This window comes from Neopelma chrysocephalum, unplaced genomic scaffold (assembly GCF_003984885.1).
Source record: "Neopelma chrysocephalum unplaced genomic scaffold, ASM398488v2 Primary Assembly neopelma1_67, whole genome shotgun sequence".
In the NCBI taxonomy this organism is placed as follows: Eukaryota; Metazoa; Chordata; class Aves; order Passeriformes; family Pipridae; genus Neopelma; species Neopelma chrysocephalum.
The window spans coordinates 7,117,410-7,142,809 of NW_020897726.1; the positions used below are offsets into that span (position 1 = coordinate 7,117,410).

General features: G+C 36.2%; 1 protein-coding gene across 8 annotated transcripts in view; it reads right to left on the minus strand.

Moving 5' to 3' along the window:
• DGKB (diacylglycerol kinase beta) overlaps window positions 1–25,400 on the minus strand; it is a 394,620-nt gene that overhangs the window by 13,986 nt on the left and 355,234 nt on the right. The window lies entirely within an intron of this gene.

The following is a 25,400-nucleotide window of genomic DNA, read 5'->3' on the forward strand; positions in this document are numbered from 1 at the left end:
CAAAAACTATTTAAATAAATAATATATCTGGCAAAATAAATATTAGTTTGCTTGACTTCAAGGAGCAAGGACAAATTCTGCCTAGAATTTCAGGTACAAACAGAAACTTAAACAGTAATATAGCAGTCTGATTTGAGAAGCAATCACACAAGGTAATGAAATATTATCCAGAATCAACTAGTGTGTTTTGTATGAAATGTTTTGTATGCTCCTGTGTAAATACATGTTTCCAAGATGAAATGGACAAGAAAAAGGAATGTTTCTTTTTTTAGCTGTATAATATGTGCGTTTTATGAATCGGCTGTTAATGTTCTTATTTCCAAAAGGTGCATTATTCCGTGAAGCACAGCAAGGAGCTAAAATGTTAGTCTATCATCACATTGAATAAAAAATGAAGTAGAGCACATTACTCTGTATATTTTAAACCCTTCCACCTTTAATGAAGGTAGAATTGCATGCTAACAATCATATCTATGAGGTTATTCCAAAGTTTCAATGGGAGTCTTTTCCGTTCACTTCTTTGGGCTTTCAATGAAGGTAATTAACTGAAAGAAGTACTGTGATGGGAGAAAAAATATTAAAAGCAAATAGGATTTATAGTCTGGATTATTCTGCTTCCAACTAGAAAACCTGGTACTATCCAAGGCCTTCATTTTTATTCTTACACTTTCTTAATATTCTCTGCTATTTTCATTTTCTCATCATAGTTCCATATAAATTGGTGAAGAAAAAAATAAACACTATTTTTCCTATTAAGGGAAAACATTAAGATAGACAAAAGGTTAAAATATACAGTATGATTAATTCTAAATATACATTTTTATACTTTGCATCCCTGTAACACACATAACCCAAATTTTGTATATCTGGCTTTCTACTGAATTATTTTTTTCTTGAAACGTTTTCTTTATTTTACTCACTTTTAAACTTAACCGAGATTTAAACAAATTCTGCTTTTCTTTGTAGCCACAGGGATTTTAAATGGGAAAGTCCTACTCATTTTCAAAAGCTACTATACTATAAAAGCACACAGAACTTTATAGATGTACTAAATCATTAAAATGTTTCCAGCCAAAGAAAACATCAAATCCCTATTCACTGGGTTATTAGAAAATTATTATTTTTTAAATGGGAGAATAATTAAGAACAGATTTTTATTTCTGACAGCTCAGGCAACATGTGCAAGATTCAGAATAGTGACATTTGCAGCGATATAAATTTGATGCATCATTTTTCAATAGCTGTGAGATTAGTGCCAGTAACAGCAGGTAACTAAGGGCCAAATCCTGCTCTTTGATCTATACCACATTTCTCAAAAAATGTGGTATATTAAACATTGGAAGATGAAACTGAACAATACTCTCATCTACCAAAAAAGTGAAGGCTTTTTAAAAACTTCACATTTGCAGTGGCACATTCCCAAAGTGGAGTTATTTTAGGCTAAATATGAATATTTTTAGAATCAAGCTAAAATTAGACATAACTTTCCTTCAGAAGCAGTAAAAGCTAAAGCAAATATAACAAGAAATTATTGACTGCATTAGTTCACACTTCTGCTCTCGCTAATAAATTTGACCTGATGCTTTTCAATAGTATATCCATTTCAACAAATCCTTGAGATATATTGACTTTGATAAGAACTCAGAGTGAACAAAATTGGAAAAGGGAGTATGTCTATTTTAGTCCCACTCTTCAATGATGTTACATGGCTATAGGTATAGGTACACTGGTTGAATATAAAGGGTCAAGACATCAATGAATGAATGACATTTGTTCTTAAAAGGTCTTCACCAAAGACTCTGAAAGAGACTAAGCTCTATTAAAGGAGATCTGATCTTCTATTAAATGAAAAGATAGGAAAGGGGAAGTCATTCCTCATTCTGGCGGAAGTTTATAACTGATTTCTCAGAAAGATCTGTGCTAGCCTCTGTACTGCTCAACATATACCACTAAATAATCTGGAAATAGAAGTAGTGCGTTACGGAGGATTCAACAATGGAAAGACAAAAGCCAATTATAGAAAAAGTTAAGAATTTTACAGTACTGAGTAATGGAGCTATACGAAGGCAGAGAGTTCAATATATTTAACTTAATGTCCATGAGGGAAAACAGAGCTAACTATAGATATGTAGACTGTTATATACATATATATAACTTTTCGAAATAAATATGGTGTGTGTGTGTCCCTGTGTATATATCAGTATATGTTTATTTTGCCGGACTACAATTGATACCGTCATGCAGGAATTAATACTGTGGAGTTACTGGGGCTAGTTCTATGAAAATATCAATGCCCAATTTATGATCATCAAATACTACAATTGGTACATCCATAAAGTATACAGTTTGTAGTTATAGTCCATTCAACAATGCAGATGAAGAGATAAAATAAGTTTTTATCAAAAAGATATGAAAATAGATTAGACTAGCAGCCTTCAGGAGGTAAGGAGATGAATGGAGGAAAGATGAGAAAATCATAAGTGCCGTACTGTAATTCAGCATTTTGCAAAATGCAAGAACCAAGGAGCTTCATAGAACTTCTAGACAAGCAAGAAATCCTGTTTTACATAATACTTTGTTATGCCATCATGCCCTATTAGACTTTGACATTCCTTAAATCAAAAATGATATATATTCAGTAGAATATCTTAAGAGAAAAATCACTAAGTTTGCTTTCTTATGCCTTATTTCTAATACAGGTTGGTGTTAGAAGTCAGATACCAAGCTACACGAACTTGCAGGTCGATCTAGTATCATTGTTCTTGTTGACTGCTTATACATCTGATAAATTTTAGAGGAGAAAAGTGAATACTGCTGTTCACTAAACATCATTCATCACTTAAAACAGCTTATATTGTGGAGTTTTCCATGACATGTATCCCTACTGTGTTTGAGACCTAATTGAGAAAGCTACTCTTTTCAATCCTCAAATTATATTCTAAAGTTACATATTTGTGTATCTGTGTCTCTAACAAATATAAAGCAAAAAACATATCTCTTTTTAGGGATGTTGCATTTCTTCTGCATCCTACAAATTTCATTCTCAAGGGAAATAATTGGTGATTGTATTGATGAAATTCTCCAATTCACGCTTCACCTATTATAACTAGTTTTAGAAGGTTTGGGTTTAGGAAACTGAAGGTTAGATTTTTCAAGAAGAATTTAGCACTTAACAGTGAACAAAAGCCAGATACTGAGCAGTTTTTCATTCTAGCCAAGTCATTTAGTTGCCTGAATGAGAGCTGAAGTCTGATAGGTAAGCTATCACCGAGAGCATCTCGGTATTAGTACATTAGGAAAGTGTTTTTTTGACTGGTGCCTTGGGGTTCCTCAGTCTGTTTGTTCTACTTTGAGCTCTGTGAAAGAGCTGAAGGCTCTCGCTTGTTTTCTATGTGAATGAGCCATTAGAGTGTGTGGGAATGTTTTCACAGCACCATGCCTCTCCTGCCCTTTTCCACAAACCAAAGTACTTCACGTGTCTCCTCATATTAGCCCTGTCAGTAAACAAAGCCAGCTCTCCCAGGGGAGCACTGCTGTCAGCAGACGGTGACTAGCATGCAGAGGGGCATCTGACCCCTTGCACTCATTCCTGATGGGGAGATAAAGTCACTAGGGAGCTGACTGCCCATTTCTTCCCATCAGGCATCAGGAGAAAGAGAAGTTCACACAGAAACTTGCACAAGTGGCAGACAAAACACTGTATGTGAATATAAGCCTTGTATAGCCCTTCCCTGAGGCATGAAGAAACACACTTGGAGACTAAAGTTTTGTAGTGAGGAGTTTACATTATCCATTAGCTTGGCATTAGCTGAATGCTTCAATATTCAAAGTGAACACACAGGAGAAAAACACATTTGGAATTCATCTATGAAGAAAACGCAAGGAAAGCAAAATGGGGTAGGGGGTGGGAAGAAGCATGGTGTGATTAGAAATACTGATTTACATAGAGAACTTTCCCTGTAATGGAACTGGTTTTGATATCCAATTTATCTTTGCAATATATAAATATTGCTGTCCTGGCAAGAGATTGAATGACTCTATTATAACTTGGGGTTACTGCACTCACTCAGGCACATTTACATAAAAACACTGTTGGTCAGTGGTAAATCTGTCTCTGGTAGCAGTTTGTCTTCAAAGAGAAGGGGCTCCATATCTTACTAACTGTAATCAAACCGTAGTAACCATCACACTGGAAATTTTTTGGTTCAAGTTAAAATACTGGACAAGAATTTGAAAACTGGTATGATGCCAGAGCATCCTTGAAAAACTCCCAAGCTCAATGCTCTTCACCTCATGAATGTTTCAGTATCTTCCTAGAACACAGCATGTATTAAATCTCCAGTTACCCCTTATGCAGGAATGTGAGGCTGCTTCCATATGCAAGGATAGGGACTACTGTTGCAAAAACCACTAAAAACGTGTTTAATGACATCAGTAAATCATGTGCAATCTGTACATCCTGGGTTTTGTTATGTTTTCCTTTAGAGAAGCTACCTGGAGTAACATATGCCTCAATATTTATAATTGTTTACATCAGTGTTGTACATGGTCCAGATGATGTCAAGGCTCTGTTTTGTTACTGATTCACAGACATATACAAAAGCAGTTTTCCTATCCAAGAATTTATAGACAAATAAAACAGACAAAGCATTGGGGGAAAATAATATTATTATGTCCATTTTACAACGTGAAAATTGTACACATATATGTTTAGGTCCTGCAAAATATTTTTTCCCATATTCAGCTGTATATAGTGTGTGTAGACCCACAAGAGTCATAATATTATTTCTACCACATAAAGTTAAGCACATGAGTTTGCAGAACTGACCTGGCCAAGATCACAGGTGAAGTTTGTGGCAGAGACAGGAAATAAATCAGCAAATCCTGAATTTAAACCTTCTATATTCAAAAGTCTGTTTTCCCTCGTAATGTTGAATTCAAGGACATACATCAAGTCCTATATCTATAGTATTTGACCCAGTTTTGAGTATTTTGCATTGCTGACTTTGCTTGTAAACATTTAAAATCTCAGGTGGATCCATACATCTATTCCATGCCAGTATTGATTCTCTAGTCTTTATTCTTTTCTTCATATTTTGTTTTCCTGTTTTTAAAACAAACCAAGACAAGCTAGGCCTACCTTTCAGGCTGAAGGAAAGTGTATCACTGCTGTAATTCTCACCCTGGAGAGATACTCAGATATGGTGATAACAAATTAAGCAAATATTTTAGATACATAAACACATATAAAAGTGCATACACATTTTATACCTCTGTGGACATACACACATATAATACACATTCATATGATGTGAGAAATTCAGTAGATTTTTGCTCCACTATCAGAACTGATGATGCACTAAATAGCTCTGTTAGAGTAAGAATGCAAAGGTGCTAGCTTTGACACTTAAAATGAATACAATCAATAAAATCTTATCTCTGCTGAATTCAGTGGTATAACTCTTAGTGATTTCAGTGTAACCTGAATTTCACCCAGTATCTTGTGTCTTGCATCAGTCTATCACAGAGGCTCTATCCTCAGATGGAATCATTTAACAGATACAATTCAGTCTACTACTGTGTAATGGATTTTTTCTGTGTACATAGTCATCTTCTGACACTCATTAATCATAGAACGACAAGTTTTCCCCAAAAAGCAGGAGGACAAACAAGGAAGAATCAGTCCTTATAATTAAATATTTAATGAAACTTTTTATATGCACAGAAGGCCTTTGTAAAACTTTTCCTTAAGTGAACTTATTTTTTTTTCCCAGCTTAGCATGGGGAAGGACAGGAGAGTTCTTCATAGAAACTTTTTTCATGAATGGTAAAGGAAGAAAAGAAAAAAGAATCCCAACAACCAAATCCAACCCACCCCCAAGCATTCAAATTAAATCACTTCCACCTAGAAACTACCCCCAAATACCAATGTTTAGATGTTCAAAATTTGAAACGAGATTTCATCTTCCAGTTTGGGAGAGCATTATGTATAAGCCTTTTATGGTAAAGTTTGGCAGATAAAATGTATTCTTTTTAATGGATTTATTCTTTTAATAGTTTGAGGTACAATTGCATCGAACATGCTGCTGCACCAAAAAGCTCTCTATTATTTTAATCTGTATTCTTTTAAAAGTTATTTGTTCAAAAGGATTTCACTGTGTTACTCTCATACCCCCTTCATCCAACAGAACAAAAGCCGTTCTATGAAAGGAGTCTAAACTTGGACAAACCATTTAAAAAAAAAAAAAAGCAAAGTTCCTCTCTGTTTTTATCAAATTTGATTGCTGCAGCTGTTCCCAGTTTCTGTATTTTAAAAATAGCCTTATTCAGTGCCTTGTTGGCTAAAGGCCAGGGTACCATTAGAACATGCTGTACGGAAAACCTCTATTCAGTTACAGATACAGAAATATATTTAAGATCAGTGGGGGTCATCTGCAGCAAACACTTGTATGGGGGAAAATGGAATTTTAATGTGCTTGGACGGCTCACCACTTTAAACAGATATTTAAGAACTTCAAACCGGATATCTTTCTATTTGTATCAGTACTATCATATTACTAAGCATCAGGTACAATACAATATGAGCAAGTCAAGATCATTTCAACTAACAAAAATAGATCTAATTCTCAAATTACTCCTTAGTAGTTCTGGCATTCACTTTAAATGGCTCCTAGTAATATTGGATATTTGATTAGCTTATAAAAATGCCACAGCCTAGAAAAGAAAAATACAGTAACATTGATGGAAATGTAGAAATCTGATCAATGAAAACCAGCTTTGATTTGTACATTTCTAGGAGGACTAGTACTAACAGGGGATAAATGTTCCCTTTCTGCAGAGTAGCAAACTCCAGTAATGGCATTATCCCTATATTTATCCACCAAAGAGTTTTTCAATTATCTGCCAGAAGGAAATATTTATTCCATTTACATGAGTATTAAAACTCCTTTTGATTAAAGTAGTAGCGATTTTGCTACAAGAGTTCAGAAACCCTCAGAGATGATCTTCATTCCTCTTTGTCTTCATGAGAACCAATTCCATTTTCTTCCTCTACCATGCTAGTATTCCATGGTGTTTGGAGATCACACTATGCAGAATGGATACTGGTTTGACCAACAGCAGTATTTACTTATTAACCAAGAACCTAACTCAGGAAAGTGTTCTGAACATCAATGAGATGTCTCATAGATTACTTCTAATCATTTATGATGGTGTAAAATGCCTGTGTTAAAGCATTATAAGTTAACGTATTTCTACTGCAGCTGGGGAAGACATCTTCAGCATAGTAGAGATATCCAAGGTGAATTTTGGGATAGGTAATAACAGGAAAAAAAACAGTAGTCATGGCATTGATATAGTGTATTGAGCTTGCTGAGACTCCAAGTTCTCAGCGGCTGGTTTGCCTCCTAAGTGTCTTTGCCCTCACTCCCTCAGTACCCGGGTTATTTTAATTAAATAAATGCTACAATCACACTTTGGATTGCAGTTACCATTATAAACATTGCTCAGATCTTCTCTTTGTACAGAAGGAGCATCAGGAAATTGAATGAAGTCAAATCCAGTGAACCCTGGGGCAGGTACTTGTAGCATCTATGTAAATCAGAGTGTCTTCCTCGGTATTTGGTGTTGTCCGAGGTGGCCTAGGGTTTCCAGAATATTCCCAATGGGTTGACAAGCCTGACAAAGGAGTAACAGAAGAAGCACATGAAAGGATGGTATCTTAAGAGGAACTCTAATGGTGTTAGGAACTTATATATGGAGAATTGAAGAAAGCTTAGAATTTTCTCCTGACAGTGATTCAGAGGAAGAGTCTAAGAGGTCTGGTTTTCTGGAGAAGCATATTTTTCTGTTGTCACCAAGAAGAATCTTGGGAGACAAGTTAGCTTAGTCAACCTAGGAGCTGTGCTAAATCTACCACTCAAAGTTACCATATGTTAGCTTCTTTGTGAAGGCTAAGGCCTGCAGAAGTGATACAACCTCTACTTGCTCATTGTTTGCTGGGTGACAAGTTTGCTTGTTACCTCTAGGACTGAGATCCAAGTATGTGAGCAGATTCTCACAGGTCTTATTTTCCTTGCATTTATTCTCATTAGTTGTCATTGGGGGTTTTGATCTCTGCTATCTAATCTAGTTACATAAAGACAATTGCAGATATTTTTCTTCCTATCTGAACCACACACATTGCTAAATATTCCATATTTTTTGTACTATTACTGGTTCACAAGACATTCAGGATATGCTGAAACCACTTTTTATTGGAGAAGCCAAAGGGGAAAGTTACCTCTAATAGTGCTGCAAGAAAATATATTTGGTGTGCTTTACATGGAACAACATTTCAAAGGACCACAAAGAAAGCAAAAATAAATCTCTTATTATACCTTTCAATATTTCAAATATTAATGACTGACATAAAGATATTTTTCAATATCTTTTGTCAACAGTTATTTACAACACAATAGGAAGAAAAGCTATTTCCATAAGTGTGATCAAGTACAGAACACTTCCAAATTTCTTCTCAAGGACAAAAAGACCAGAGTCAGCCACAAGTGTCACAGTAGCAAGAATCAAGTTATTTTTAGTGATCCAGTTTTGAACATAACATAGAAAAAAGAAACTTTATTTCATTCCAAACAAGAAAAGAAAAGATAAATTACAAAAAACCCTGGATCTGGTTACAATTTATTTTTTATGGTATTCTGCCACAAAGGGAAAGCCACAATCTTTCACTAAAAAAAATGATCTGAACTATAATACCACTCACAGCATTTCAGGTATCTGAGAAATACAGAAGCAAAGTCCTTAGCCAGAGCTAACTCCTCCCACGATCCTGTGTTGAAAATCTCCACTGAAACGTGGAGCCTTAATGGATTTGCCTTAGACACATTTGATGTGGTAAGAAAAATATATTCTCAAGGATTTTAATACAAAATAGGAGACCTAGAAAACTAAGGAGATTATTCTCATCTTATTTTCATTCTCATTTTTCACTCTCACTTTTTTTTTCTGAAGGATGGAGAGTAAGAGAAAGTACACGAGAAACAGATAATGAGATCAGAGTTATGTGAAAACATACATGTTAGTTGTTTTCAGACTGGACCACGCTAAACATGAATATGGCAATTGTACTCCAAATAGAAGTCCTTACATCTGAGTTCCTGAAAGTAGTTCTGCTACAGTTATTCCTGACCAGCTATGTTCAGACAGTTCCAGAAGGTGGACAAGCCTTCCAGTTACTTACTGGCATTGTGATGTTGGTTGACACGTTCAGGAAATTATCTTTGCTTTCTAACTTCACTAATTCATCTTTATTATATATCTTCATTTAAATTCCTTTTGAGAATTGGGGCCAAAGCTGAAATAGTATGTATATAGGATTACTCTTTTTCTGTTCAGACGCATATGAACTTGAAAAGCTACATACTGGAAACTAAGGGTGGGAGGGTTGTTTTTTGGCTACATATGGAAATTCATCTGGAAGGACAGAAGATTGTTCATGCTTATTTTCACAATTTTTACATTCTAGGCTACATTCCACAAAATTCTGAGACAAATTTTTAAAGGACCTTAATTTTTGTCTCTGCCCAACAAACCATTTAAGCATGAATATTGAGTAACGTCAAAAGGACTACATCCATGTTTCAAGCATGACTTTAGGTGCTCTGTTTATACAGGCCTATTGCTATGGTAACCACTTTATGGTACATGCTTTCAGAATACTAATTATAAAGCAACATAAATAAGGTTGTGTACAAGAAGCAAGCTCAAATTTACATATTTGAGGCATCTGAAAATTCAGCCTTACTTGTATAATATACTATGTGATTGATTTTGAAAAGTATTTGTGATCACTGTAATTCATGCATTGTAATGCTGGCTGCATTTTCATTTCCATAACACTACTTTGCAGTGGGATCAGCAGCACAAGAGGAATGCAACATACAAAGGGAATTAAATTAAAGAAAGCAAAAATGCAGGTGCACTAATAAATGGGTGGCCTTTGGAGTACAGTATTTATGTGTGCCATGCCAAGCTAAACAGAAACCTAAATGTTACACACGAGAAGTGGTACAACAAGAACATCTGTCTGTGCTGGGGGACTGAACTGGCATGGCTAACACCTCCAGTGCCAGGTGCAAAGGACATTTCAGTACAGCTTGAGTGGTTTTGACTGCTAGCATCTGCATACATCAGATTATCTCTTCTTTTACCTTCATATTCCACCAGAGTATTTGTATTATGCATCTGGCTTTAGATTCTAGCATAGCAAAAGACAGGTTGCAATCCTTCATTTCCTGGATCTTAGGCACAGGGGTTTTTTTCATTTGGGTCTTGCTTGTCATAGAAGCATAAAGCCAGAGTTACTAGTAATTTCTAAATGTATGGTTGAGGAAAATGAGCATTTTAACCTGAGAAAAAAAGAACCATTCAAGGAAGAACTGTACCTTTGATCTATTTAATGTGGATCAAATGCCTGTAGAGAAAGTTTTCCTCTCTAAAATACTAAAGTTGGACTAAAACTTCTCATTTCTCTGAGAATATCCATTCTTCTGGGAGATACTACATTTTCATGTAAAGTCACTTTTTAAAATCAATCTTCAAAATAAAAATTTTTATTTCAAGTGCAAGTGACGTACCTGATTCATGGAAATATGGGTAATATTTGGTAGAAGACTTAAAACACTTGAAAGAATGTGACAGCTGTCTGAAATGATGGGTAGGAAATGCAAAACCAGTCACTTGTGACATACTCATTGAAGTCCAAACCCAATTATCTTTGGAATATTTGAGATTCAAACAGAGTCCATTGAGACCATGACCTACTGAATTAAGTGGCTCAGGCTCACTCTTTTATTTCTTAATTAGGCAAATATTTCAGGAATCAATTGTTGTTTAAAGCTGAAAACTTATAAAAACTACCAGTGGCCATGCTAGTTCAAGTCAAAGTCGATGTCCTGTTTACCACTACCATGACACCAACGAAAGTTGGGACTGTTCCAAGGACTGTAGAGGGGAAAAAAAAAGGAAAAAAAAAGAAATATTAGAATAGTTCTTGTATTCTGGGATAACAAAATCTACTCGTGTTGATGCACTGCTAATGAGTGTGAAGGACACCTTTCCAGGTTTTATTTGTCCAGCACTTTCAACAAAACCTACATTTCTATTCAAGACAGGAATAAAACATTGCCAACAGTAAAACAGGACATAATGAGCTTTGAAGGAATGTCTTCAAAAAGCTGTTTCTTTCTCCTGGCAATTCCAAATCACCTCCTTCCATCCCCAGCCACTGATAAAACCTCTTGAATATGCCTAATAAATACACTAAAAAAGGAAAGGACAAATTATTTAAGTCTATACTTCTCTAGGAATTGGGCATTTGTTTCACCACATTGTAAATTATCTTTCTTAACTTTTAATAAGGTGTGACAAAAATGAAGTAAATACAAACAAATCCACAGGGAAGAGACTCAAAGAACATGACAAAAGCTTGATTTTAGGGAAAAAAAAAAAAGAAAAAGCTATAAAAATTTTAAATCCCTACTCACTCATCTTTTCTTGTTAGTTAGTTCAAACGCCAAATTTCTTTGTTATTTTTTGACCTGATATGAAACACCATCTGGTAAAAGCATGTTGCAATTCTAAATAAATGAAATAATTGGGTGGTTGATTTAAAATATCTTTCATAAATAAGTATTACTATACATTAGCAAAACTCACTTCATTCAATTTCTGAGCTCTGATGCTGTGCTGTGATTTTTTTCTGTCTGCAGGACCTGGGATTCCCAAGCAGTCTCATGCCTAGTGATAGACTGTCATGAACCTTTTGAACTTCCACAGTCACACAGTATCAGATGCATATGTCCATATGTTTCATCTGTATTTCTTGTATGCATGTTATTATTATTGCTAGACAAGGGTAACACCACAGACTCATCAGAATCATTGCCCTGAGGATGAGATCATAGCCTGAGGGTCCTGACAGATCTGCAGCAACAGATTACAAACCATACGGCTGTGGTTATTCAGGAGACATTTCAAAAGTGGATCAAATGTCCCTGTCGTAAGACGTCTCAGTCACACTTCAAAAAAATCTTTAGAATGATTTTGGCCAACCAATTACTTCAATCTACTACCACAAATGCGTCAAGGTCTGAGGAGATCATCCTATTGCTGGAGTCCTAGAGATGTATTTTTGTGTCTGCACAGACACATTTGCCAGTCTGAGAGACCTTCTGCAGAGTGCAGAACACCTTCCTTGGCATACATCATGGGAGGAGTCAGGGTAGAAGAGACAAAGGAGTCATTGATAATTTGGATACATGTTACGGCATTGCTCCTCAACAAGTGTGGAGTAATAGTGAAAAATAAAATAATTGTTAGTGATGAAAAGTGGTGTAGAGAACAGCAGTTGGTCGTAAGGAAACATTTTGCAGCTATAAAAACCCAGCTGCTTTGGCTGACTAAAATGAAAAGGAACAATCCTTTAGGAGTTGTGAAAGAACACCTCACAACTGATGGATTATATAGAAAAAAAGTCTACTTTATACGCATAAGTATAAAGCATTGGTAGTCATAGTCCTCTTTTCATAACATATCTAATTGCTTTGATTTGAGAATCCTAGGTAAGTGTGCCATACACTAAACGGAAACCTGTTCACAGCTGTTGAAACTGGTTTGTTCTGTGTGCCTGTTTTGTCTTTCATTAAATATTCATTTATTGATATTAGACTTATAAAAAATTTAGCATAATTTTAATCCTCCCCTATATGAATAGGAGAAATTAAAGAAAAGAGAGTTCTTCCAGGTTTATAGGTATGTGTGATATAAATTGTGATATTTCCAGAAAATGACAACAATATCAGGAACCCATGAGAAAAAATGTCTTGCGCATCACCTAAACATTTAACCACAATATCAGCTTATGTTAATCATATTTAGAGAGTTGGGTTAAACATGCTGTAATTTTGCCATCAACCCACATGAATCAAACCTTTATTCAATAACTGTAAAACCTGCCATTTGCTACTTTTAAGATATCTAATTTCTCACAGCCAATAATGGTCACTAGAGTTACAAAATGCTAAAAATATCAATGTTTTGAAAATATTCTTTGAGTTCTGACTGCAGAAGCTGAAACTTTTGTAACAGTATGGCAGTTATCAGCTTCTTGTAATTTCTGGCTATGTTACTGAGAACACAGCTGCGTTGGGCAGGGCACGTCTCAAGGATGAAGGACCACTGCCTCCCTAAGATCTTGCTTTATGGTGAACTTGCCACTGGCTGCCACAAGAGAGGAGCCCCGAAGAGAAGATACAAGGACTCCCTGAAACAACATCTCAGCCTTGGCCATATTGATCAACATAACTGGTCTACTCTGGCCTCCAATCGGGAGGCCTGGAGACGCCATCTATAATGCTGCTGATGCTATTGAGAAAGCACGCAGGATCACCCTTGAGGAGAAAAGACAACGCAGAAAGAATCGAGCCTTGCAGAATATATCATCTAAGGAGTCTTTCTGCTGTGTCTTTTGCAACCAGACATGTCTATCTCGTATTGGCCTTTTTAGCCACCAACGCGCTTGCAACAAACGTGGGTAGAGACCTTCCCAAATCTTTGTTCGCGAAGCCTAGCCATGATGTAATTTCTGGTAATGTTCAGTTAAAAAGGCTTTAAAAGTACAAGTAAAAACATTAGTGTTTTGACTACTTGTAAGAAACTAGTATGTATACAATTAATATAAAGGGAACTGCCAAGTCAATCTGAGCTTAAAATTCAGAGGCTTGTGTTATATTTGTTTTATTTATTTTTGAATTTATTAAAACCCCCAAGCTGTTGCAAAACCAATTTAACATTCCAGGTATTTTAATTAATAGAAACATTGTTAAATTCAACAGATACACTAAAAATAAATAAGCAGGAGCAGAAACATCTTTATATAGTTAATATATGAAAAAACTCAAGATGCCTCATCCTGGTTTACGCAAGGAAAAATCAAACAAAATCACTCTAAGAACAAACATTCTCTCAATAGAAAGCATAGAGAAAGTTCAACAAAATTTGACTCAACTTATATTCAGATATAATGAGAACTGGACTCAGTTCTAAATCTGTTGAATAAATGGAAAAGTATCCTCTCAGAATAAAACAAAATTAATTAATGCTATTTTAGTTATAGCATGAAAAACAAATAAAAACAAAGAGGAAGATAAAAGGAGAGCAGTAAGGGAAAGCAGTTAATTGCTAAGTTTTGAGATATTTTTTCTCCATCTTACATTTTCTTCCAAAATATCCTGGAATATGACATTGCCAATGCTAATTCCCAGTGCTTAAACAGTTCTTTATATCATCAAAGCACAGTTTACACACTAAAGTTCATGGCACTTACCATGGAAAATACAATGTACAACACTATATGAAGTCCAGAAAACTGTGGTCTTCACATGAGGACTGAATTAAAGTTTGACCATCTGAATATTGGAAGTTTCTATGTTTTGAGGTCTAACTCTGTAGCCTTCAGATTCTTCTTTTAACTTACTTTTTATGTTCAGTGTAAATAAAACATAGAAGCAAAGTAAGTTTACAGAATTTTCCACATGCATATACAATAAACATTTTATATAAATTTTATGTTTATCTAATCCTACTTCTTGTAAATTCTTTTCAATTAAATTTTTAATCTTGTAATTGGCAAAAGCTGTTGGTTAAAAATTTATTTAAAGCTTTATCAAACTGAAATTACATTTTGCTGAGCCCCCATCACACAGATTTTCTTGCTGCAATATTTTAGCTGTAAAGGCTAAGACAAAGACTGCCTATTGCTTTTCCTGTTTCACAAACTAGGACCATATTTTGAGGTTGTATCATAGGAATCATGACTACTGCTAATAATATGAAGTATAGATCTTTATTTGGGATCTGCTCCAAAGCCTGCCAGTTCTGTGGGAATAAAATAACCACCATGTGTTTGGTATCTTAACTTTCTAAATGGATGCAATATCAGATGAGTTGTGTAAGACATTATTGCTTAAGCACTTTCATTTTATTTTTATCTATATATTAATCACAGAGTGACAACTGCTATGTAACTTTAGGAAAGCCACCATATCTCATTTACAATCCTGGTCCAATTGTAGCTATTGAATTAAAAGAACTATTTACAGTTTCTATAGTTCTGGATTCTTCTGGATCTCATGAGAATGGGAAAACCTTAATTTATACACATTCTTACGAAATTTTCCATACTCTGGTTTCACATGTGAAATCAATGATCAGTCATGATCATCAACAAAACACCAAGCAGATTGCAAAGCTCTCCAGGGCATGGATCACTTTTTTTGTTTGTTTAGTACTCTGTTCCCTGTAACTCCACTGTCTGATTAGGCTCCTTAGGAGGTACTGGAATATACATAAATAATAAGCAAGAGGAGACGACAAAAAAAAATAATTGCTACTATTAATCTATGAGATTAAGATGTAAACTACATACTTTGCATCGCACTGCTGACTCCCAAGGGAGGTTTGGCAGAGTGTGTGCACTAGGCAATATCATTGAGCAGTGCTCCCTCCCCAGTTCAGCAGAAATTCCACCCCAGCACATACTGATGATTAACTTTGTATTTTCCTTGGCTGAGTTGAGAAGTGTTTCTCACTTTAGCTCAATCACTCAGCCTTCTTGAAAATGCCAGCTTACTGTTCACAACTATTTTTCCATCCATGGGGATTTTAATAGGCATGAATGAGGACAGTTATGAAAGAAATTCACAGTATGAAGGAAAACCCTTAAATTCAGTTATTATTTGGGCATTCAGGCTTCACATCTTTTTCAAGCTGACTAGCCTTTGCTCATCTGAATAATGCCAATGATCTCCTTCTAGGCTGACCACCATAAAGCCACTTGTATACAGTAGCATGGCTTTTCTCTGAGCTTGTGAGTGTGCCTGCAGCTCAATAGGACTATTCACATGAACAGATGTTACTCAATGTGAGCACTGGTTGCAGAATTAAGCCTGTCCTTGCTCTTCCTCTTGCTACAAACATCAGCTGCTCAGATATCCAGAGTTTTTTTTTAATGGCTTTTTGCCATACATAAAGCATGTAAAATGACAACTTTTGTAATTTAAAAAATAAGAAATAAAAAATCCCCCTATATTCCATTAGCACTTACATAAAATAATGTTTATATACTCCTCCTTATAGTTCCTTGTATACATGATGATAAGAAATTAAAAGTCCATTTAGCTGTTTGGCATAATATTTTGTGGCTTTCACAGATAAACAGAAACCTCTATCTGGTCATTTTAAAGTATATATTTGAATAGGTATAGAAGGATGTTGGACCAACACTGAAGTTTTCTTTTCATACCATACTACAAAAATTGATATGTTTGGCTTATTACAATTTTTTTTTCATTACAATGCAATTTTTTTCCATACCAAATTAAATATATCTTTTAGAAGTATGTAAAACAGTTTTAACCATTGGAAAAAACCCTAAGAATTATTAGACAGACCCTTAACTGTAATGTTTCAAAAATTTTAACATTAAATATGTCATAATATTTCTTTATCTAACTACCCTTCTCAATTTTAACCAAATTGTGACTGTTACAACCTAAATTCACATTTGGTGTAAGATACTCCAACTTAAGACCTGAAAGTATGAGTGTTAACACTTGCTTGTGGAAATAAATTACATATCGTATTTGAAAATGAACAATTACAATAATACCTCCCATACTTATTGCTTTCTTATTTAAGAACTGAAGGTATTTTATTTAGCATTTTGCTTTTGGGTAATAGCCAAAAGTGATCATTGATATTAGTGTCTTTTTGACCATTTATATTTTTAAATCTCTCCAAACTGATTCTGTGCTGAAAGCACAGCCGAGGCTCACAAATAAGTTAGAAAAGGTATAAAAAGATCCTTTGAAAATGGAAAAGAAAAATACCTGAAGAGAGCAAGCTTCACAAGTAGCAACTATACAACGACGTTTAAAGACGAAATCAGGCTCTTGGGGCTTGTTTTTGTTTGTGTATTCTTTCCTTTTCTGTGTTATATAAAAATCTTCAGTTATTTCTCTTTGTTGCAAACAGTGAACCCAGTAGCCTAGGAATAAAGATCTGGGAGGAAAACTTTAAGGGAAATACATTTCAGATACAGCTGGACCAGGTGGTCCAATCTGCCCGTTTACAACTAATTGGCAAACCATTTGCTCTTCTTCAGACCCCTGGTACTTCACCTGTTCTAATGATTTGTCAGAATTATGGCTAGTGGACCCACAACCTATTCTGACAGTTATTTAAGAACCCATGACTGAACATCATCTGTCCCCACTGATTTGTGTATATATTTTGGTTTTTTAGGTATTCTTTTATTTCCTTATCACTCATTGCAAATTATTTTCATTAAGTGTTAACTCACTGCTCTTCTATGTATACATACTGAAAAAAAACCAAACCTGAAGACAGGGTGAGGAAGGACAAGAAAAAAAACCCTGCAAAACCCTCAAAACAGATCTTGATGAATATTTCCAAAAAACTGCAGGTTCCCTGCTACTTGGTGAGTACCAACACATGCTAAATGGATACAAATGCATGGTTATGCCATCTAGGATTACTCTTATTTAGCTGGTACAGCCACATTTGCCAACAAACAAGGGAATTTGGAACACTTACTATCCCCTTCCCCTCTCCTTCCATGCCCATAAATTACTTTCAAGGGAAATAATCCAAATAGTACCAATACTTTCTGAAGCACCAGACATGCAGCTATAGTCCTAATTTACAGGGCAAAAAACAGGCTAAAAAGATTCAGAATGACCAAACAACTTCTACCAACCCAAACCCTTAATGACCATTTCCTATGGTAAAGCATACACTACCTTTTTTATAGTCTACTATTTAGTTCAGATTTCTTATCATCTTTCAGTTCCTCTGAAAAGTGCAAGTATTTTTCTGGCCTAGTATCTTGCTCTAGCAAAATTCATAATGTATACTTACTAGTCTTTTTCTTTTTTTCTTATTTCTTGTTAATTCCTTCATTTTCTCAGCTTATGGAGAACCACGTCAGTACTCCTAGTACCAGAACAGCCATCTGTTGTGCCTTCATTATTGTATCATTCACTCTATGCCATGTTCCATGTCCTGCCACCTCTTACTAACGCTGCTTACTGGATACTGGCACTCTGATTCTTTTAATGTCACAGTATCTCCTTTTAAAACACAGTATATTTTAATTCTGTTTAGACTTAACTGGTTTATTCACTATTATCACGAATTGCAATGCACTGCATCTAAATGCTAGCCCCTCTGTTCAGGGGATGCTGAAGGAGAAAGGAGCTGAGTGTATCCAACCCTTCTACAGACACACATCCAAGTTCCCTGTCTCAGAAAGAGAGAGACCTACCTCCATTAAGTTTCTCTTCATTGGCTGCATAGGGAAGAAGTAAGTGTCAAACAATCCCTTTCACTTAGGATCTGATTACTTTAACCACATTACAAGATGGGCACTGATGAATCAACAATTCCTCTTATTCGGAAAGAGAATTATAGCCACAGCAGCAGTACTGAGTGATTAGCTCCTGGTAGTAGGTGATACCCTTAGGTTTTAAGCCCTACAGAAGAGTGCCTACCAGTTTTCATAGTATCCATTTAGCATGTGAGAACAACAATAATAGAGAGAAGAGTAATACCACAGTAATTTGGACAGTCTGATTTAATTCCTTTCCTCTTATATAGGGTGATGATGACTGCATCTTGAAGGTCTGATGGTAGTTCGCCTAGTTCCCAACAGCGTAGTACGAACTTGTGAAATTTAGCATGGAGTGCAAGGCCCCCATGTTCCCAGACTTCAGGTGTAATTTCATCAACCCCAGCTGCCTTGCCGATTTTCACCTGCTGAATGGCCTTAAGGGTTTCTCCTCAAGTGGGGGCAGTATCCAATTCATACTTCACCGGTTATTGTGTGATGGACTGAATGGCTGTGTCTTGGACTACACGGCTAGTACTGAAAAGAGTCTGAAAATGTTCAGACCATTGATTCAGAATGGAGGTTTTATCTGTCAGAAGTGTTTGACTGTCAGCGCTGAGTAGAGGACTTTGAGCTTGGTATGTAGGCCCGTATGCTGTTTTCAGGACTTCATAGAATCCTCTGTGATCACCCGTGTCTGCGCATAATTGTGTTTTTTCAGCTAGACTGATCCACCACTTGTTCTGGATGTCACAGAGTTTCTGTTGGAGCTTGCTGCATGCAAGACGAAAGGCTGTTTTTCTTACATGACAGGATGGCAGTGCAAGGTGTGCTTGGTGGGCAGTTCTCTTCTTCCTCAACAATTTCTGGATCTCTTGATTGTTTTCATCGAACCAGTCCTTGTTCTTCTTGAGGGAGAACCCTAAGGTTTCTTCAGAAGACTGCAGGATACTGTTTCAAAATCCTGGCAAGAATACTCTTGAACACTGTAGCAGAAGGAATTCTACCTGAAAGCCAGTGTAATTTCAGAGCCAACAGAGTACCACAGACATGGTATTTGTTCTCAGACAACTGCAAGAGAAGTGTAGGTAACAGAACAAAGGTCTCTATGTAACCTTTGTTGACCTCACCAAGGCTTTCGATACTGTGAGCAGGAAAGGTCTATGGCAGATTTTGGAACACTTAGGTCGTCCCACCAAGTTCCTCAAAATGATCATCTCACTCCATGAGGATCAACACGGCCAAGTCAGATATGGCAATGCATTTTCTGAGCCCTTTCTAATAACTAATGGTGTGAAACAAGGCTGCGTTCTCGCACCAACCCTATTCACAGTCTTTTTCAGCACGATGCTCCAAAGGGCCACAGCAGACCTCGAGGATCAGGACGGTATCTACATTTGATACCATACTGATGGAAGCCTTTTCAACCTAAGGCAACTGAAGGTCCATACCAAGACCTTAAACCATCTTGTCTAGGAGCTGCTTTACGCTGCAACGCTGCACTTGTCACTCACACAGAAGCAGCTCTGCAGCGTTTAACATCCTGCTTTGCAGACGCTGCTGAGCTCTCTGGGCTAGAAGTCAGCTTAAAGAAGACAGAAGTCCTCTATCAACCTGCACCTCAGGAAGTCTTCCATCATCCCCATATCACCATTGGCGAATCAGTGCTCAAATCAGTCCAGCAGTTTAATTACCCAGGTAGCCTCGTCTCCTCGGATGGTAAGATTGACGGAGAGATAGACAACAGGTTAGCAAAGGCATACAGTGCCTTTGGAAAGCTTCATAAAAGAGTTTGGCAAAATAAACACTTGAAGAAAAGTACGAAGATCAGTGTTTACAGAGCCATAGTGCTGTCTACTCTTTTATATGGTTCTGAATCATGGGTCATCTACCGCCACCACCTACAACTCCTAGTACACTTCCAGCAACGCTGCCTCCGTACAGTCCTAAAGATCCACTGGTCAGATTATGTGACTAATACGTCTGTTCTAGAACAAGCAGCAGTCACAAGTATTGAGGCCATGTTGCTGAGAACACAGCTGCGCTGGGCAGGGCACGTCTCAAGGATGAAGAACCACCGCCTCCCTAAGATCTTGCTTTATGGTGAACTTGCCACCGGCTGCCACATGAGAGGAGCCCCAAAGAGAAGATATAAGGAGTCCCTGAAACAACATCTCAGCCTCGGCCATATTGATCAACATAACTGGTCTACTCTGACCTCCAATCGGGAAGTCTGGAGACACACTATCTATAACGCTGCTGATGCCTTTGAGAAAGCATGCAGGATCACTTTTGAGGAGAAAAGACAACGCAGAAAGAATCGTGCCCTGCAGAATTTACCACCTAAGGAGTCTCTTTCTGCTGTGCCTTTTGCAACCGGACATGCCTGTCTCGTATTGGCCTTTTTAGCCACCAGTGCGCTTGTAGCAAACGTGTGTAGAGACCTTTCCCAAATCTTCGTTCGCGAAGCCCAGCCATGACAACATTAATTGTCTTGGGATTAAGAGGAAAGCATGGAAAAGTATTCCTGAAAACAGGAACATGGATTCAGCCACATGCAAAGTGGGAGAACAGTACCCAGACATCTTTCCTGGATAAGGCCCCTAACTAGCAGTTCACAGTGAAAAAGTAAAAGACCAGAAAGAGGTGTCTGTGCTCCTGACAAGTATGGCACTTTGGTATTTCCCTGTCTGAACCAAGTCACAACAGAGCTTGAGGTAGGAAGCACACTTCTCTCTCTCCAGATTAATGCTAGAAGTTACAGCTGTTATCAGTATCCAATCAAGCAGATAGTTTCAGGCAACTGAGCAGTGCCTGAAGCATTTCAGTTCCTGGAAGAAGTGGTAGAAGTTAAAAGTACAGATCTTTGTCTGTGGTTTAGATGGATTTTAGGCACTTCAATCACAAGTTAAGTTGTATTTAGATTCATGGGATCCCATCTAATTATTAATACTAATATTTTGATATTAAAATTGATTTCACCGAACTGATTGGACTACTTTCTCCTGCAGATCTTACCAAATGTCGCAATGCATAGTGAAGTGTTATGCTGCATGCTACTTAATTTCAACGCCCCAAGCCCAAGTATTTTGCCTTTAACTTCTTGAAAGTCAAAGTTTATCTTAAAAATTAAACAGTTCCTAAATGAAATACAATTACATTATCAAAGTGTGATATGTGCTTATTACACTTTTAGAAATTGAACACTAGGATGAGATTTAAAATATGTTGTTTGTCCTTCAGATTCCTCAATGTCATCTTTTGACCTTGGGAGTTTCTGTAGCTAGATTATAAACTTGTGATAGAATAAGGAAAACACTGAATTGTTCCTTAACAGAGACAGTGTAATACTCTACTGATCTGAAAGAACACTGCACCTCATAGTCGAAAAAACCCTGGACCTTCAGCAAATAATGAATGAAAACAATAAATTGTATTAATACAAGGGACAAAGAATCATGCTCAAAAATATTATCGCCTGGTAGTGGGCAGCAAGCCAATTTTTATGCCACTTCAATATGTTTTATGCTGCTCCTGTGTGTAATGTGTACTATTTACTACACTGTGCTTTGGGCCCAATAAGGCCTAAAGAAGTTCTACATGCTATGTTAGTATCAAATTTTTCTCTCCCCAAATTGATATGCATCATGTGTTCAGAAGAAAAACCATGTGTAAATCCATACACAAAATACCTATAATAAATAATAAGACACATAATAATATGTTCCAAATTACAGTGAACGGACCTCTGTTTTTAAAGTGCAGACATTTTATAGGGATGGAAACCTGGTCGAAGGAAGCTTTTGCAGTAGAGTATATAGTTTTACAGGGGAAAGAATTAGAGAAATTGTTCCCCCAAAGAAAAGTAAGGAAAAAGAGGGGCAGAGAAGAATCAAAAGCATAAATACTCATAAAGAAAATACTTACATAAAGAAAAACATTTGAGAAAAAGAAATAAACAAGCTCTGATGTCTTGACTGATCCAGGGAAACAATTCAATTAAAATAATCAACATGCCAGATCTCCCTTCCTGATTTGCTTAAGTAAGCTTGCATTTGCAATTGTAGAATTAGATTGTGCATATATATATGTGAGTGCTCCCCTCCATCTCTTCTCCCCCAGGGAAAAATCAAAAACTTACAAGGGGTCATTTAGCAAACATCATGGGGGATTAAAGGACCTTAGTTCCTAGAATTTTGGCTACATTAAATATAGGACATGTATACATTAAAAGAGGAATCTGGCTCAGATTTAACTCAGCTATTGCTTTGCTAGTGTGGCTGACCAACTTCAACTGGGTTATGTGCGGTTTTGGTCAGGAACTCTGCATTGCTCCACAGGTTTCAATTTTTATTAGTTTCTGTTCTACCCAAGCTAAAAAGTTGAAACACGCATTTTTATTTTATCACATTTTGAAATATCTGCACAAATCAGGTGCATATAACTTAACAAACGAACAAAAAAAAGCACCAAACTCCAAATAACCTGGCTAGAAGAATAACATAGCATTATGCTTCACTTTGAAACATAAATCTCCAACATATGTCAAACATTTCTGAAACAATGATAAAGTGTTAAAGGTCCGTAATATAACTGAAGGTTATACTCATGGTGAAAGACACATTTCCAGTCAGAGTAGATTATGTCTTTGGAAACACGAAAAGAACCTGGTTTTTTTTAGTGCTGCAACAGGCAAAGTTACAAGAATATCAGTGATGGATACAGTGGAGCACACTGACAATGATGAGAGTGTCTCCGATGCTCCCTAATACTATCCCCACACAGGGTACAGTACCTTGCTGGAAAGACCCACAGTCCATAGACTCAGCAGTAATAAAGTACCTGTAATACTATTGTATGCTACGTCAAATTGCACCTACAAGAAATTCATAACATAGTGTAATGATATTTCTCAAGGAATAATACACAAAAGGCTCAAAGGGCTTAGACACTCATAGCCACGCAAGTGACGGCAACCCCCAAATGTCTGTATTACATAGTTTTTCTGTTTCACAGAATTCCCACTGCTTGTATTTTTTATTTGTATTTTGCTACACAAAAGTATTTTTTGGTAGTTTACACTTTTCTGAAAATATTATGAAAAATTGTTCATCTTCACATTTATTTAAACTTACTATTTTAAACATTTTTCCTCAATTTTCTAGATTTCATAATATAGTATTATAATTTCTATAAATTTTTCAATAGATTATCTGGTAATTACTATTTTGTAATTATATTTTCATTCCTTTTGTGACCATAAAGAAAAAGATCTTTTCCTAAAAATTTAAGAGAACACAATTCAAACTGAAAAAAAAAAGTACTTTAACAATAGCTATTTAGATATGTTTTTCCATGCCATTTTTCACACAACACTAACATTCAGAACTATCTGGCCCCTATATTGAGGATTTCCAACTTCAATATTTGCATAAAGATTAATTGAATCATGGCGAATTAAATCACAAACCTTCATGTAGTATTTTTTATTTTTAACAATTTATAATTTTAGATTGTTTCTAGCATATGAAACCATGCTGCAGTAAGGACAAAGATTTTAGAAAGAACAGTTGCGAATACTGTTAGTTCTATGTGAAAAAAAAGTCACTAGATTTTCACTTTCAGAACTCTGAAAATAATTTTTAAGAACAGTTGAATATTGCCATTTCACCTGCTGTCTCTTTACTCAATAGAAAATCAGGTAACAGCAGAGTTCATGTGGTTTAACTTTGTACAGGCACTGGGGGGATTCATGGCTCCCCCCCAGTACAGATCTGAGCTTCCTGAACATCGTTACAGTGCATTGCTGGGAGATAGGGATGCTTTCCGAGCAGCTATTATAGCACAGATTTCGCTGTTCTCTCTTTCAGAGAAGCATGTCATAAATGACCACGAAAGCTGTTCTGTGAGCTCTGACAAAGGAACAACAAGGCATGCAATTCAGATTTCTTGGATTTGGGTATGCTATTGATGTTTTCTTTAAAATACTGTCCTAATTAAGGACCAAGATTTTAATTTTAGAAGGCAGTCTATCCCAGACTGATTTGCATTAAGAAACAAATGAAATGGAAGACAGTTTATACTGAGCACATAGGGAATGAGCATATTCCCTCTCATGAAACTACTTTAATGAAGACATATAAGCAATCAATTTATTTCTCCTTCAGTCTTCTGAATTTAACCACACCTTAATATCTAGGGAATCCTGGCTACCTCTTTGCCTCTATTGCAAGTTCTGGGAACCTCCACAAAAACCTATTCCAGTATTACCCTTTACTATTATAACCAGGAACCAGTCCTTTTTATGATTATGCTCATATGTATAGTGTTTCAACTTACAGGTGAGCAGCAGGATGTTGGAAGGAAAAAAACCAGCAAGTTTCAAAAATTAAGTTAAATATATTAAAAGAATGTAAGTGGTCCCAGGTTGGCATAATTATAGAACTTAGAACTATTCATGTCTGACCAGAACAGGTGGATAAGTACATCTGCATGCATTTATGGTTTAAGTTACAGTGACTTCATTCTAGAATGGTCCAGCATACAGATCCTGTCATGCAACTCTGCTTTGGAAGTCTTTATTTGGAAATCCAATATCCAAATATTTCTCCTTTATACATCATCTACATCTGTAGACATCCTTTTGAAGTTGTAAAAAATAAAACAAACAAACAAGGAACAACAAAAGAAAACAAAAAAGCACACCCAAACAAACTTTCAAATATTATGTACATTAGCTTGATACAGCAAAAAACATGTAAATATGGGTACGTGTATTCATATGCGGGTATACAAACATTTGCATGATCAGAGAAAGAAGGCAGAGAGGTATAAGGACTTACCTAGCTCTCATTGCAGAAGTTCTAGTTTTAAAAGCTTAGAGACTGTATTACGTCATAAGTCTATGGGCTTCACTAATTCCATGACTGTAGGC